This window comes from Rhodnius prolixus, unplaced genomic scaffold (genome assembly GCF_049639745.1).
Source record: "Rhodnius prolixus isolate KJV_2025 unplaced genomic scaffold, Rpr scaffold_3, whole genome shotgun sequence".
In the NCBI taxonomy this organism is placed as follows: domain Eukaryota; kingdom Metazoa; phylum Arthropoda; class Insecta; order Hemiptera; family Reduviidae; genus Rhodnius; species Rhodnius prolixus.
In genome coordinates, this window is record NW_027411603.1 from 22,609,940 (window position 1) to 22,621,327 (window position 11,388).

Below are 11,388 nucleotides of genomic sequence, written 5' to 3' on the forward strand. Positions count from 1 at the left end.
CCCTTCTTATCACAACACAACGGCCCCCCGCTCGTTCACTGTTTGTATTGTTGTTTGCACACTTTAAAACCTCCCTTTGACACGCCTCTACTACTAGCACACTCTTCAGGTATTTTTCAGCAACCTAAATGGGTAACATCATTATCATGAGAAGTCAAAAAAAAGAATAGAAACAAAACACGCCGAAAAAATTAAAAATAAGTTTAGGTGAAAAACTTTCTCTTTAAATTTAAAAAAAAAAAAACCTGAATTAAAAATTTGTTTTGCTTAAATTATTGTTATTAATTTCTAAAATAAAAATATTGAGCTTGTAAAGTTTTTACGCAAACTTTAAAAAAAATCAACTAGTGTACTTTTGGGTGAAGTGTACGAAACCAGCAACACAATCTATAACTATAATGAAATGGACTTTACCAGTAAGTGCTGCGACGGCCGGACGGTGTTTGCACGCTGCGAGTCTAGAGAGGACTAGCCGGGGCTCTCAGCACCACTGGCAGGGAGCGGATACTCCAGAAGCGAGACAGTTGGATAACCAAACAGAGACAGATATACTATACCCCACCGCTATCCACACTTTGGGGGGGGGTCCTACCCCTCTCCACCGTTATTCGACCATTAACATAAATTACATACACTAGACAGTTAGTATTGTTGAGGATCCGAAGTTCCCCTTCGTCCACGCTGGCTCTCCTCCGCCTCCTCTTCTTCCTCCAATCAATCCCTCTTTCTCACTCACCACTTCACCATCTATTTCTTTCTTATTTTCTCTAAATCTCTCCGCTGTTAACATTTGATACTAAATTAAAACACATACACATACTTCTTTGCAGTGCTGCTAGCTGGGTCACACAAGTCTTTCGAGAGACAATCTTCTTTCTTGCCCTACACCCACACTTCACAAACCCCACTTATCTCGATATTTTATTTCCACTATTGCACAGTCCCACAAACACTTCTGGCCGCAAATATAATTAATAACGGCCGCATAAAAACGCACACTATAGCAGTACTGCTTATTATTTTTAACCATGAATTTGTACATCTACTAGTAAGAACAATACAATGAATTGTAATTGTGCGGATTTCGGATTTTTTTCCATTTTTACCGGAAATGCAGAGTTTTAAGATAATATGAGTGCGAAAAAGTGTTTGTTTACAAAATTGGTGCATGTTTATGAGTAAGTATCCATCATTAAATAAAAAACGCAAAAAATTGAAATTTAACTCAGGTGTAAACAGAAAACGCCACAAAAAAGTTTTAATCAAAAGCGAAAGTACCACTTAACTGAATCAATTTTCCAGTTTTTTAAATCTATTTTTTCAAAAATGATCTTTTAAAGATCTTCTAGAAGATTAGTGAAGGTTTAATTTGGCCCGTCACATATTTTATATTAATAATTAAAAATAACAATTACACTTCATGAACAGCTTTTTCCAAAAATGAAAATTAGAAAAAGCTGTGTTCAGAAACAAGATTAACGAATGAACACCTCAGTTCAATCTTAAGAATAACTAAGTCACAATTTGGACCAAATTATTACGAATTATTATATCAAAACATAGTTTAATTTTAATGTTATAAAAATGTCTTACTCACTTACTGTATTTTTGAAAATAAATATCATGGCCCATCAAAATTTCTCCTTTTAGTTTTTTGGCCCGCTGCTAAAAAACTTTGCCCATCACTGGTCTAAATTGTAGATCTATATCTTTTAATAGAAAAGTTTTTCCAAGAAAATCCAATTAAGGGACATTGCGGGAGAAAGGTGTGATTAGGCTGCCCTCAGAAAAAAAGTCATTTCTGTACAAACTCTCTGGAATCAAATGGATTGAACAATTTTGTTAGGCTTTCTTTGAAAATGGCTCTATGAAATCATATTGTAAACTTCGTATATACATTCATAGAGTTAATTGCTTTTACGTAAAATCGATTATCTAGAAAAATTCATTTATGGATATTTTTTGGGAAAGACACATGGTAAACGTGTTTTAGAGCCCTACCGCCCCCAAAACTGCCTCACAAGAATATTTTCAAAAAACATATTCCAAAAATTCTTCTGCTTGAATTGTGGAACAAGAAATTCAGAGAATATTGCAATAGTCATTTTCAATAGAATATCAACAACAAAAACAATCGATACAGCACAGTTGGCTAAGTGTCCAAAAGTTTAATGCTGGGTAATAAGGTGGCCAGTAAACCAAATTTGTACATTTCGTTTTTAATTTATTCTAACTACATATGTATAGACATAAACTTACATTAGTAAAAACTACTTTTTTGGCTTGAGAAATTAATAAAAAAATAATTATACTTTTATCCATAAAATATAATCCAGTGAAGTGTTACTGTAACAGAAAATATTATTTTTAGTACAAGAGGTTAATTTAATTTCTAAATGGCAACGTCCACAGTGCCGAAATATTATCTAATTTGAGATTCTACGTGCCACCTGTCAGCCTTAGACGCGCCGTAAAGTTTACAATTCAGCAATTATAAAAATGGTAGAACAGCTGCCGTTGAAACTGGGAAAACTTAGCTGGACATGGTTTGCATCAGATAAGATTATCTTTATTATTATTGAAAACAAATACAAAATAAATTCTTTTGTATTTGAATTATTTGAGAAAGTAGTTTTTTTTTTTTAAATGTATTTTTTATTGACTCAATTAATCTGTTTTTATGACCTACTTTGGTTTTATAGTTGATTGTTGATGTAAATAAATATTGTAGCGACATAGAAAGCTCAGTTTCAAGAACGAGAAGGCAGCAGAGATCTCGAACTTAGTATCATGGGAACAAATCAACGATAGAGGTTTTCTGAAATAAATTTCAACCCAAACAAAAGGTTATGACCTGTATCAAAACAAGTTGACTATCATCAACCTGAAGTCACCTAATAAATCGAGACCTATGGTGGTTAAAAATATGAATAATAACAATAATTTGCCTGATCGATTACATCGGAGGCTTTAGAAGGTAACCTTTACATTTTCATTTATTTATTAATATAAAGTTTTGTAAATTATCATTGAACTTAAAAGTCTTAATTTTGATAAGTAATCTTAACTTTTTTGTTGGCAGGTGCACTTTGTGAACAGTGAAAGATCAGCTCTAAATTCTGGCAATGCAACTCTTTTTCTTAATAAGGGAAATCTTGAGGAAGACACCCAAATGATATGTTTACTTCAATAGAAAAAGAGAGGGGGTGAGAGAGACCAATTCGTAAAAACACTTTTCGTATTTCAAACGGATATTTTGGGTAATCTGCACGATTACCATAGCTTTTCTTACCTTCTATACTTCTTTGTGATACTTCACAGCAGTGCAAATAATACGTAGTTCCAAGTTATTTTCATTTTGAAATCTTGCAACACATCAGCCAATAAAACTACTGAGTTCTATCGGGAAACTCAATGTTCCCATCCAATCATATAAACCTCTCACTATCCTAGTTGCTATTATTCTTGCTGTTGCACCTTTAGTAAGAATTTTCAGTTTCTCGTAAATTCCAATGTTTTGTAGCATAAAGTAACTGTCCTCCTTTACATAACTAAGATCGTTATAACTGCTATCTAGATCACAGAAACTGTCACCTCTCCAACCCTAGAGATTCAGGGCCCAGTGTTGTTCTTAATTTCCGTCAGCATGCTGCCTTGTCAGGAGAAGGTTAGTCTAGTTTTATAATCGGATGATCTCCTCTCCAGCATTTCCCATCCAATCGAATAAACCTCCCACTAACTGGTTGTCATTATTTTTGCTATTGAACCTTAAGCAAGAATTTTTAGTTCCCCTTAAAAGTCCAAAATCTTTTATCAAAATCCACGCAAATACGCTAATTTCAGAAGGAGACTCAATGTGTTCCATGTTTAAAAACGCCTACTATAAATAATTCTTTCTTTCTCAGAGCTATTTAATTATAGCTAAAAATTAATCTGAAGCAATGATCAGATAATGATAGGAATTCAACATAAATGATTCAGCAAAACTGAAGCAATATTATTCACAACACACCATCCACCGGGAAGTGAACAGTCTTCCACCGGGAAGTGGACTTCAAAGGCCAACTTGGAGCTTTGGTCAAATTCAGTTCGATACTTAAAGCTGTCAATTTGATCACAAACTTACTTTCATATACCAAAGAGAGAATCAGCCAAGATAATGCAGCCATCAAAAACGGTTTTTAATTCTCTAGGGTTTATAAATTGTCGCTTTCATGAACAAAACCATTGATTTATAAAGTGTACATAAAACTAATGCTTCTAAATGCATGTCCTTCTCGGAGCATCACTTCAAATAATTCAAAATCCATGATTACATCAGCAAAAGACCCACCGCACATGCAAGACTTATATAACTTTTGCAGAGAGACTATGGATGCAAAAAAAAAAAGTACCTTCTTCTGAAAAGAAACGTTGTTCCCTTTTACTCGTCTTACTAATGATCCTCTGTTCATAAACGTTGACGATTACAGCACTGTCATTGAGAACAGACAACGAAGGGCGAGAAATTTGTTTACCATTTAGAGTGAGTCATTAAGTTTAGTATGTTTTCAACAAATGTTTATTTCTTAACCTTCCAGGGCCATCTATATGTATAGATAATTAATAAAATTGCCTGATGTAATAGTTTTGTAACTGGAACTCTTCTTTTACGAACATAAATATTTCGATGAGATAATTTGTATCAGTTCTAATAATAAATTTTCTTGAGTCTTCGAATATTAACTGAATATATTGTCTTCGATATGTTTGTTGGTGGGGAACACATTTTAACGCACTGTACTTGATCGAGACCTACCATCTCTCGCCCATTCACTTTTCATGAAAAATATTCAAGTAAACGTATAGATGGTTGCTAGTAACTGCACAAAGTTGGCTATAAAGACTGATGACCTTTTTACTAATATTGCGAAAAGCTAAAATAACCTCCGTAAGATTAGTACAACTAGTAAAGCAATTTTATTCACAATGCGAATCTATATACAGAAGACGGGAAACCAAAATGTATACCAAAATATGTCTTTAGAAAAAAATCTGCCTTCAGAAAGCCACTTCAAATTTCACCAAAAAAAAAGTAAGTACAACGAGTAACGATTCCTGACTGAATCACAGAAAATTGAACAAACCGTCAGACTGTTTAAAGAAACTCCAAAAACTTGAGGTAATAGTTCCTCCTTAATAAAGTATAAGAAAGTAAAAACTTGAAGCATTCAACTACTGATACATTCTAAGTAATGCAAAAATGTTAAATTCAAAAGGTTTCAGGAGAAATAATTTCATCTAATTTCTGTTTACTTTTAGATCAGAAGTAAATATTCCTGATACAGTAAATTACAAAAAAAAAAATATAGTTCCAAGATTCAGGACATAACGCCCAGTGATTTGTTTGGTCAAAATCCGTTATGATGAACTTCACAAAAGACTGATATTCCTAAATCCACTGATAAGTTCTACTAATCTTGCATCTTCAGTGAAACGTAGTAACGTGAACTCTACTGTTCGAATAATGAAGTTTTCTAATTTTTCTTTTTTTACCTCTAAGTTTAACCGTTAGGTTTTTCACCATGTAAATGGCCATAGCTGTGGAGAACTGATTTTGATTTCAGTCTCTATTTCCTAATTTTCTTTGAACAGTTCATGAAGCAATGCTTGCATATATAAAAATAACAACACTGTTCTCATAAATTTTCTGCTTAATTTGAATCTTAGTAGTAAATGGGAGGGAATATTATATGAATAAATTGTTTATAAAAGAATTCATGCTTTTCATCTCGTGGAACTTTTCATCAAAGCTACAAACTATTTATATAAAATAAACTATAAAAAGTCAAAAAGAAGATGTTAACTAAGTATACTACGATAAGAGAGTAGAGTTAGATTACTGCGACACTCACCACAACAGAGTTGTTGCCGTTGTAAGGACCTGGGGAGCAGACAAGATAAAGGTCTAGTGAGATTGCTAAAGCGGCCGCCAGGCACCGCTAGTTTCCAGACCACTGAGCCACGTCCCCATGGCGACCTCCTGTACTCCCCCAAACAGGCGATACGAATTAGGATTATTGATTACATTTTGGGAACCCCGGGCTGGTAAAGCGTGGTCCCACTGTATAGTTATAGCAACAGCAGAGAGCAATATAGAGAAGGGGTATGTTGAGTCCCGATTGTGCCTTGTTTTGTCCTTTGGAAGTGGTATGGGATACAGAGCAGGCAACATTTACCTCTCTACATTCAAATGTATTTCTAGCCGGATGACTTTTTAAAAATCTTTAACCATGTTTTTTCTTTATAATTTTAAAAGCAAATAAATTTAACAGAGTTTATACACATTATCTTGAAGATAATTATTTTTGAAATATAAAATATTCTTCCAGTTCACAGTAATTAACTTGACAAGTTAATACAATGCTTACTGATGACGAATTCTTTTACCAACACCTCTTTTTCCTATGTCAGCAGCAACCTCTAACCACCCAAACTTTTAACTATCATTGAATTTCATTATTCAACTCAAATTTGAGATTTCTTCCTAAGAAGTACGCTTAATTTTGTTGCGCCACTACAGACCTCATGCTAAAAAGATTACTTTTTGGATACAGTAAAAGCGTAATAACTTCAAAAAATCTGGTCCAACATACACGATTTTCTTTTAGTACAATGTCCAAGATTTAAACTTCTAACATTGCTTCAAATTTCATATTTCTGAAACGTATTTAATTCTTGCCAATATAATACAGTTAATAAATCTGTTCAACCTCTTGAAAAACACTTAGGAAAAAAAGGGGCATTTAGAGAAGGTACCGTTATTGCAGTGAAATCAATGGAAAAATTGAAAGAAATAGTGATAAGCTCAAAAAGGTGCCGATGGCACAAAGAAGTATACACTAATACAACCACCCACCCCCAGCACACAAAATAAAGTGCCTCTGCTGCTTAAATTTTTGTTCAAGTTCAATATTTTTTGCAGTGAAGTAGTAAGAACACTTTCTCTCACAAAAACTTTGTATAATATTTTTTTTTAGGCATCAAACTTTGTGCCGATTTTTTATAAAACTGTGTACACGTTTTTTACACTTTTACCAAGAACTCAGCTGCTAATCTTAAAAGGAAAGTAATTTTGTATAGCAATTGTGAGCATAATTCCTTTGTATTTAGGTATTATAATTATAATTATTACTTCTACAAAATTATTAATGCCTTAAATTAATATTTTATAACTTTAAACGGGATATCACTCTCAATTTCGCTCAATTTCGTATGAGCTATTTAAAACAAAGTAGGCACATGAGAAGAAAAGCTAGGTATCCAGTAGCTCACAATAATCAATTTTTTTTAAGAAAGCGTTTCCATTAAGATCATATTGTGAAGAAAATCTTTAGACATAAGGAATTCCTTACGTAGGACAAAAAAATATGCTGTGGAACTAAGAAAATGATAGTCAAATTGAACAAATCTAGAAGACAACGGGTGGATGTAAAAGAAGTTTATTGTCATCAAGGTTATAAATCCTTTTTTTACTACGATGGGAGGTTCGCGGTCAAGCATACACTCTACTGAAACAGTTATACACCACTAATTAAAAGAAACACACCGTTCAAACACTCCTGCACCCTACTGCTCAACAAGACGCTCTTTAGATCTCTTTTAACATATGCCTGTCCATTCTGGATTACAGGTTGCAAAACACCGATGAAATGACTGAGACTTTTCAAAATGAAGTGTTAAGAATTGCACTGAACGCCCCATAGTTTACTAGTAATACACAAATACCCAGAGAACTCGACGTTCAATCCATTCACTCTTATATGATCTAACTAAAGATAACTTCTTCCTCATCCCTCAAACACTACCATCCACATCTCATTACCACCTTGGCAAGCCTACATTTACAAGAAGACTGAAACCAAGACTGTATCAAGAGGTCTTTGAAGAAGTGAACTTCATTTGGAATATGTATCAATACGTGTAAAGCACTTAGTGAACTGGCCCACACTTAATTTGTAAATATATGATCAAAACCTTGTTTACTTTCTTTTTAATTGTTGCTCTAATTCAACATAATCCGGTAACTTCCAAGTGCCGAGAACAGAGCAAAATTTTCATAATACATGAACACAATTTGTGCTAAAAATACCAAATTTTCAAAAAAAAATCGCTTACCAAAAATGATCTCCGTAATATTTTTTTCATTAATTATGAAGTAAAAGTATTAATTTTAAAGAAGAAAATTTTAAATTATAAGTCTTTGAATAAGATAGCTTTGCTGGCAGCTTTTTTAGCCATCCTTGTTCTGGACTTAAAAGTTGCATAGCCTATAGCTTACATGAGGATTTTAAATCCATTTAAAAACAAAAATACTGTCACAATCCGAGAAGAAACTTTACAAATTCAAACGCCAGATTGAGTATAATCTTAGAATTATGAATTTAATTAGCCCTATCTGGGTTTGGCGTTTTAAAACTTTTGTCACTTGTACAATATTTATAATTTCAGCATTAAAAATCTTGGGGTGCAAACCCCATTCCCAAATAAGTTTCTTGGCCAATCTGACTGCCTTTGTTCATTACCCAGGCTTGTGCTAACAGGGTAACACTTGTACTCCACATTTTGAAGAATGTTGGTTCGAAGGTTTTTGTTATGAAGTTATTTTCCCTTACTATATAATTATAAATATTGATGCGGAAAATCGAAAAATAAAACTAAAATTTTAGCACAGATTAGAGTGGTATCTGAAAAGCTAACTAATATTTATTTAACAAGTGTGGAAAGTAGTACTTTTCCTCACGCGAGGCAGGGTTTGCACGCACGAGCGAGCGAAGCGAGGCGAGTGCAAATTGCCGAGTGTGAGGAAAATACTTTACATTCGAGTTAAATATTATATTTTTTCTGCAACCATTAGATTTATTAACTAAAAAAATTAAAAATTTCATTTTTACAGTCTACAAAAAGTAATTTATTTATTATAAACATTTATTGTTATATTACAATTATTTACATTACTTACGTATTCACATTACTTATTACATTTTTTGCTGTTTCTTTTATTGATGGAGTGTTTTCTGAACAGGAATCGCAAGAATCCATTTTAAATTTCTATAAGGTAACACTATAACCTTTTTAACTGTTATAATTAAAAATATCTAATTATTTATTAAAAGTATTATTTTTATTTCTATATTCCTTTCAATTTTTATTTTATTTTTTAATATTCGTTTTTTAATTATTTAGTTACGTTAAATAAGCTTATTAAAGTTTTACAGAAAATATTTATGTTAATAACAAAACTTCTTATATCAAGGAAGCACAATAAAGTTTTTCCACACACTAGTGCGGAAAGTGACACTAATGGGAATTTTTCCCCACTAGTGTGGGAAGTTGGGCATTACACAGCTGATTTTAATTGAGTAATGAGAACTTCCCTACATGGTTGCAGAAAAAAACATTTTTCAGCAATAAGTTTTAATTTGAATGAAAAAAGTGTTTGTTCCCTAATGTACTTCAATTTCACATTAATGGTGTTGATTCTTTCATAAATGATAACTGACTCAGTGTATCAGTACTAATGAGCCTATACATTGAAATTCTAGAAAACTGCTGACTGTAAAGAATTTCCAGTAAAAATCCTAAAACCTTGGAGGCTAATTATTATCAACTGTTTTTATAAGAAACTTCTTTAGGTGACATTAGTGGAAAGATCAGAAATTAAATATTATAAAATGAAAAAATTAAAGTACTAAATAATTAAACAGATACCTTCTATTTTGAATCTCTGAGGTTCTACAAAGGTAGAAAACCATCAAAGGATGGGCTCTACGTGCAATTTCATTAGAATATATGCAGTAATCCAATTCAGTTCCAAGAAAGGCATACTGAATTTTTTTTGTTACACTTTTTTTCGACAGTTTACTAAGATTCATCTGTATAATCAAGTTGAATATTTTCAGAGGTATGTTGGGAAGCACTTTCCTTTACTATTCTACATTCAATTTTATATTTCGTTTGTGTTTTTTGTCTCGTACATTCTAAATGAATTCTCTTTTTTTTATTATTATTAATTTTGTAAGGTGTAAGGTGTTTGAAAGCTATGAAATGTATATTTCTGTACTTTATTACACAATAAATACAAATAAATTTTCATATCTCTTAAATCCAAATCTTGACTATCCAAGAAACTTAGGATATTCACTAGTAGCCCTTAATAACTTTGAGCTGGATAAGTAGTAAGTTAAGTTAGATAAGGGCCAGCATGTGACCTATAAAAACATCTCACTTACCTCTGCAACTCAAGGCTAACAGCACAACTCCAAAGAAGTCCCGCTAGGTAATAAGTCGCGGGACTCGGCTTGTACCAGGCAGAGCACAGTGCCCACTACATTTGGCCATAATTTCAAAAGACACTATACGTTAAGAAATTAATAGGATGTTCCTGCTGTGGTAGAGGAACAATTTTTTTTTCCCCGAGCCCCTATCCAGACTGTGAAAGAAGGAGATTCGAACCCTTGTCAACAGAAAAGATACCCATTTTCACATAATAAATATCTAAAACAAGTTAAGTGAATACTCACAAAATTACTACAATTATCAAATACTTGGTGACAAAGCGAGTTGATAAGCTAAAACAGGGATGCGGACTTCGTAAAAATGATTTTTTTTTTTTACTAGTCGACAGCTCAGTAAGTCTTTGTCGGTGGCCAAGGGAGCAAGATCCGCTCTTTAATCTAATATAACATAAGTACCTCCTTGATGCTAAATACGATGACAGAAATTTTAATCTAAGAACCAAAGTTCATTATGAGCAAATTTATTAGTCTTGTAGAGATAATAAATACTATCATAACACCAATATTGTATAATACTAATGCTGCCACTGTATTACTGATATAATACCTAAGATTTTCAAGACTGTTTCAAGATTGAACTAGGTAGTTCTCCGCCATACCATCATGATAATACTGAAGATGTTTGTCTGTTATGTGAAGAGCTAATACTTGATTGGATGTATCATATTGTGGTTGTTTTTCTAGAATGTGTGAGGTCAGATTAAAATATTTAAGAAATATTTCTATGTCAAATGTTAAATACTTTTTGATGGAATCCATTATTCCAAGAAAAAAAAAAGTAATTCAGTAATTTGGAATTCTGAATGTTTTTAATACTATAGATTTTATCCGTCGCTGCAGGCAAATGTATCATACAACCTACATGTGTACAATTTTATTTACCCACCTTTATAGTTTATTATATATTACTTTAACTAAACGCGATTTAAGGTAAGATAAGGGTGACGGAACTTGTATTTGTCCTGAATGAACTTTAGAAGACATGCTTCAGCGGTAGTTCACTGAGAATATTTCGGACAACCAATTTTTATAATTTGAAAACGTTTATAAT

General features: G+C 32.6%; 1 long non-coding RNA gene across 1 annotated transcript; it reads left to right on the forward strand.

Moving 5' to 3' along the window:
* Positions 1 to 655: 655 nt before the first annotated feature.
* On the forward strand, positions 656 to 9,030 carry LOC141453386 (uncharacterized). Its single transcript, XR_012457973.1, has 5 exons — positions 656 to 1,178; positions 2,372 to 2,546; positions 2,732 to 2,977; positions 3,083 to 5,161; positions 5,302 to 9,030. It is a non-coding gene; the product is annotated as an uncharacterized lncRNA (long non-coding RNA).
* The last annotated feature ends 2,358 nt before the right edge of the window (positions 9,031 to 11,388 follow it).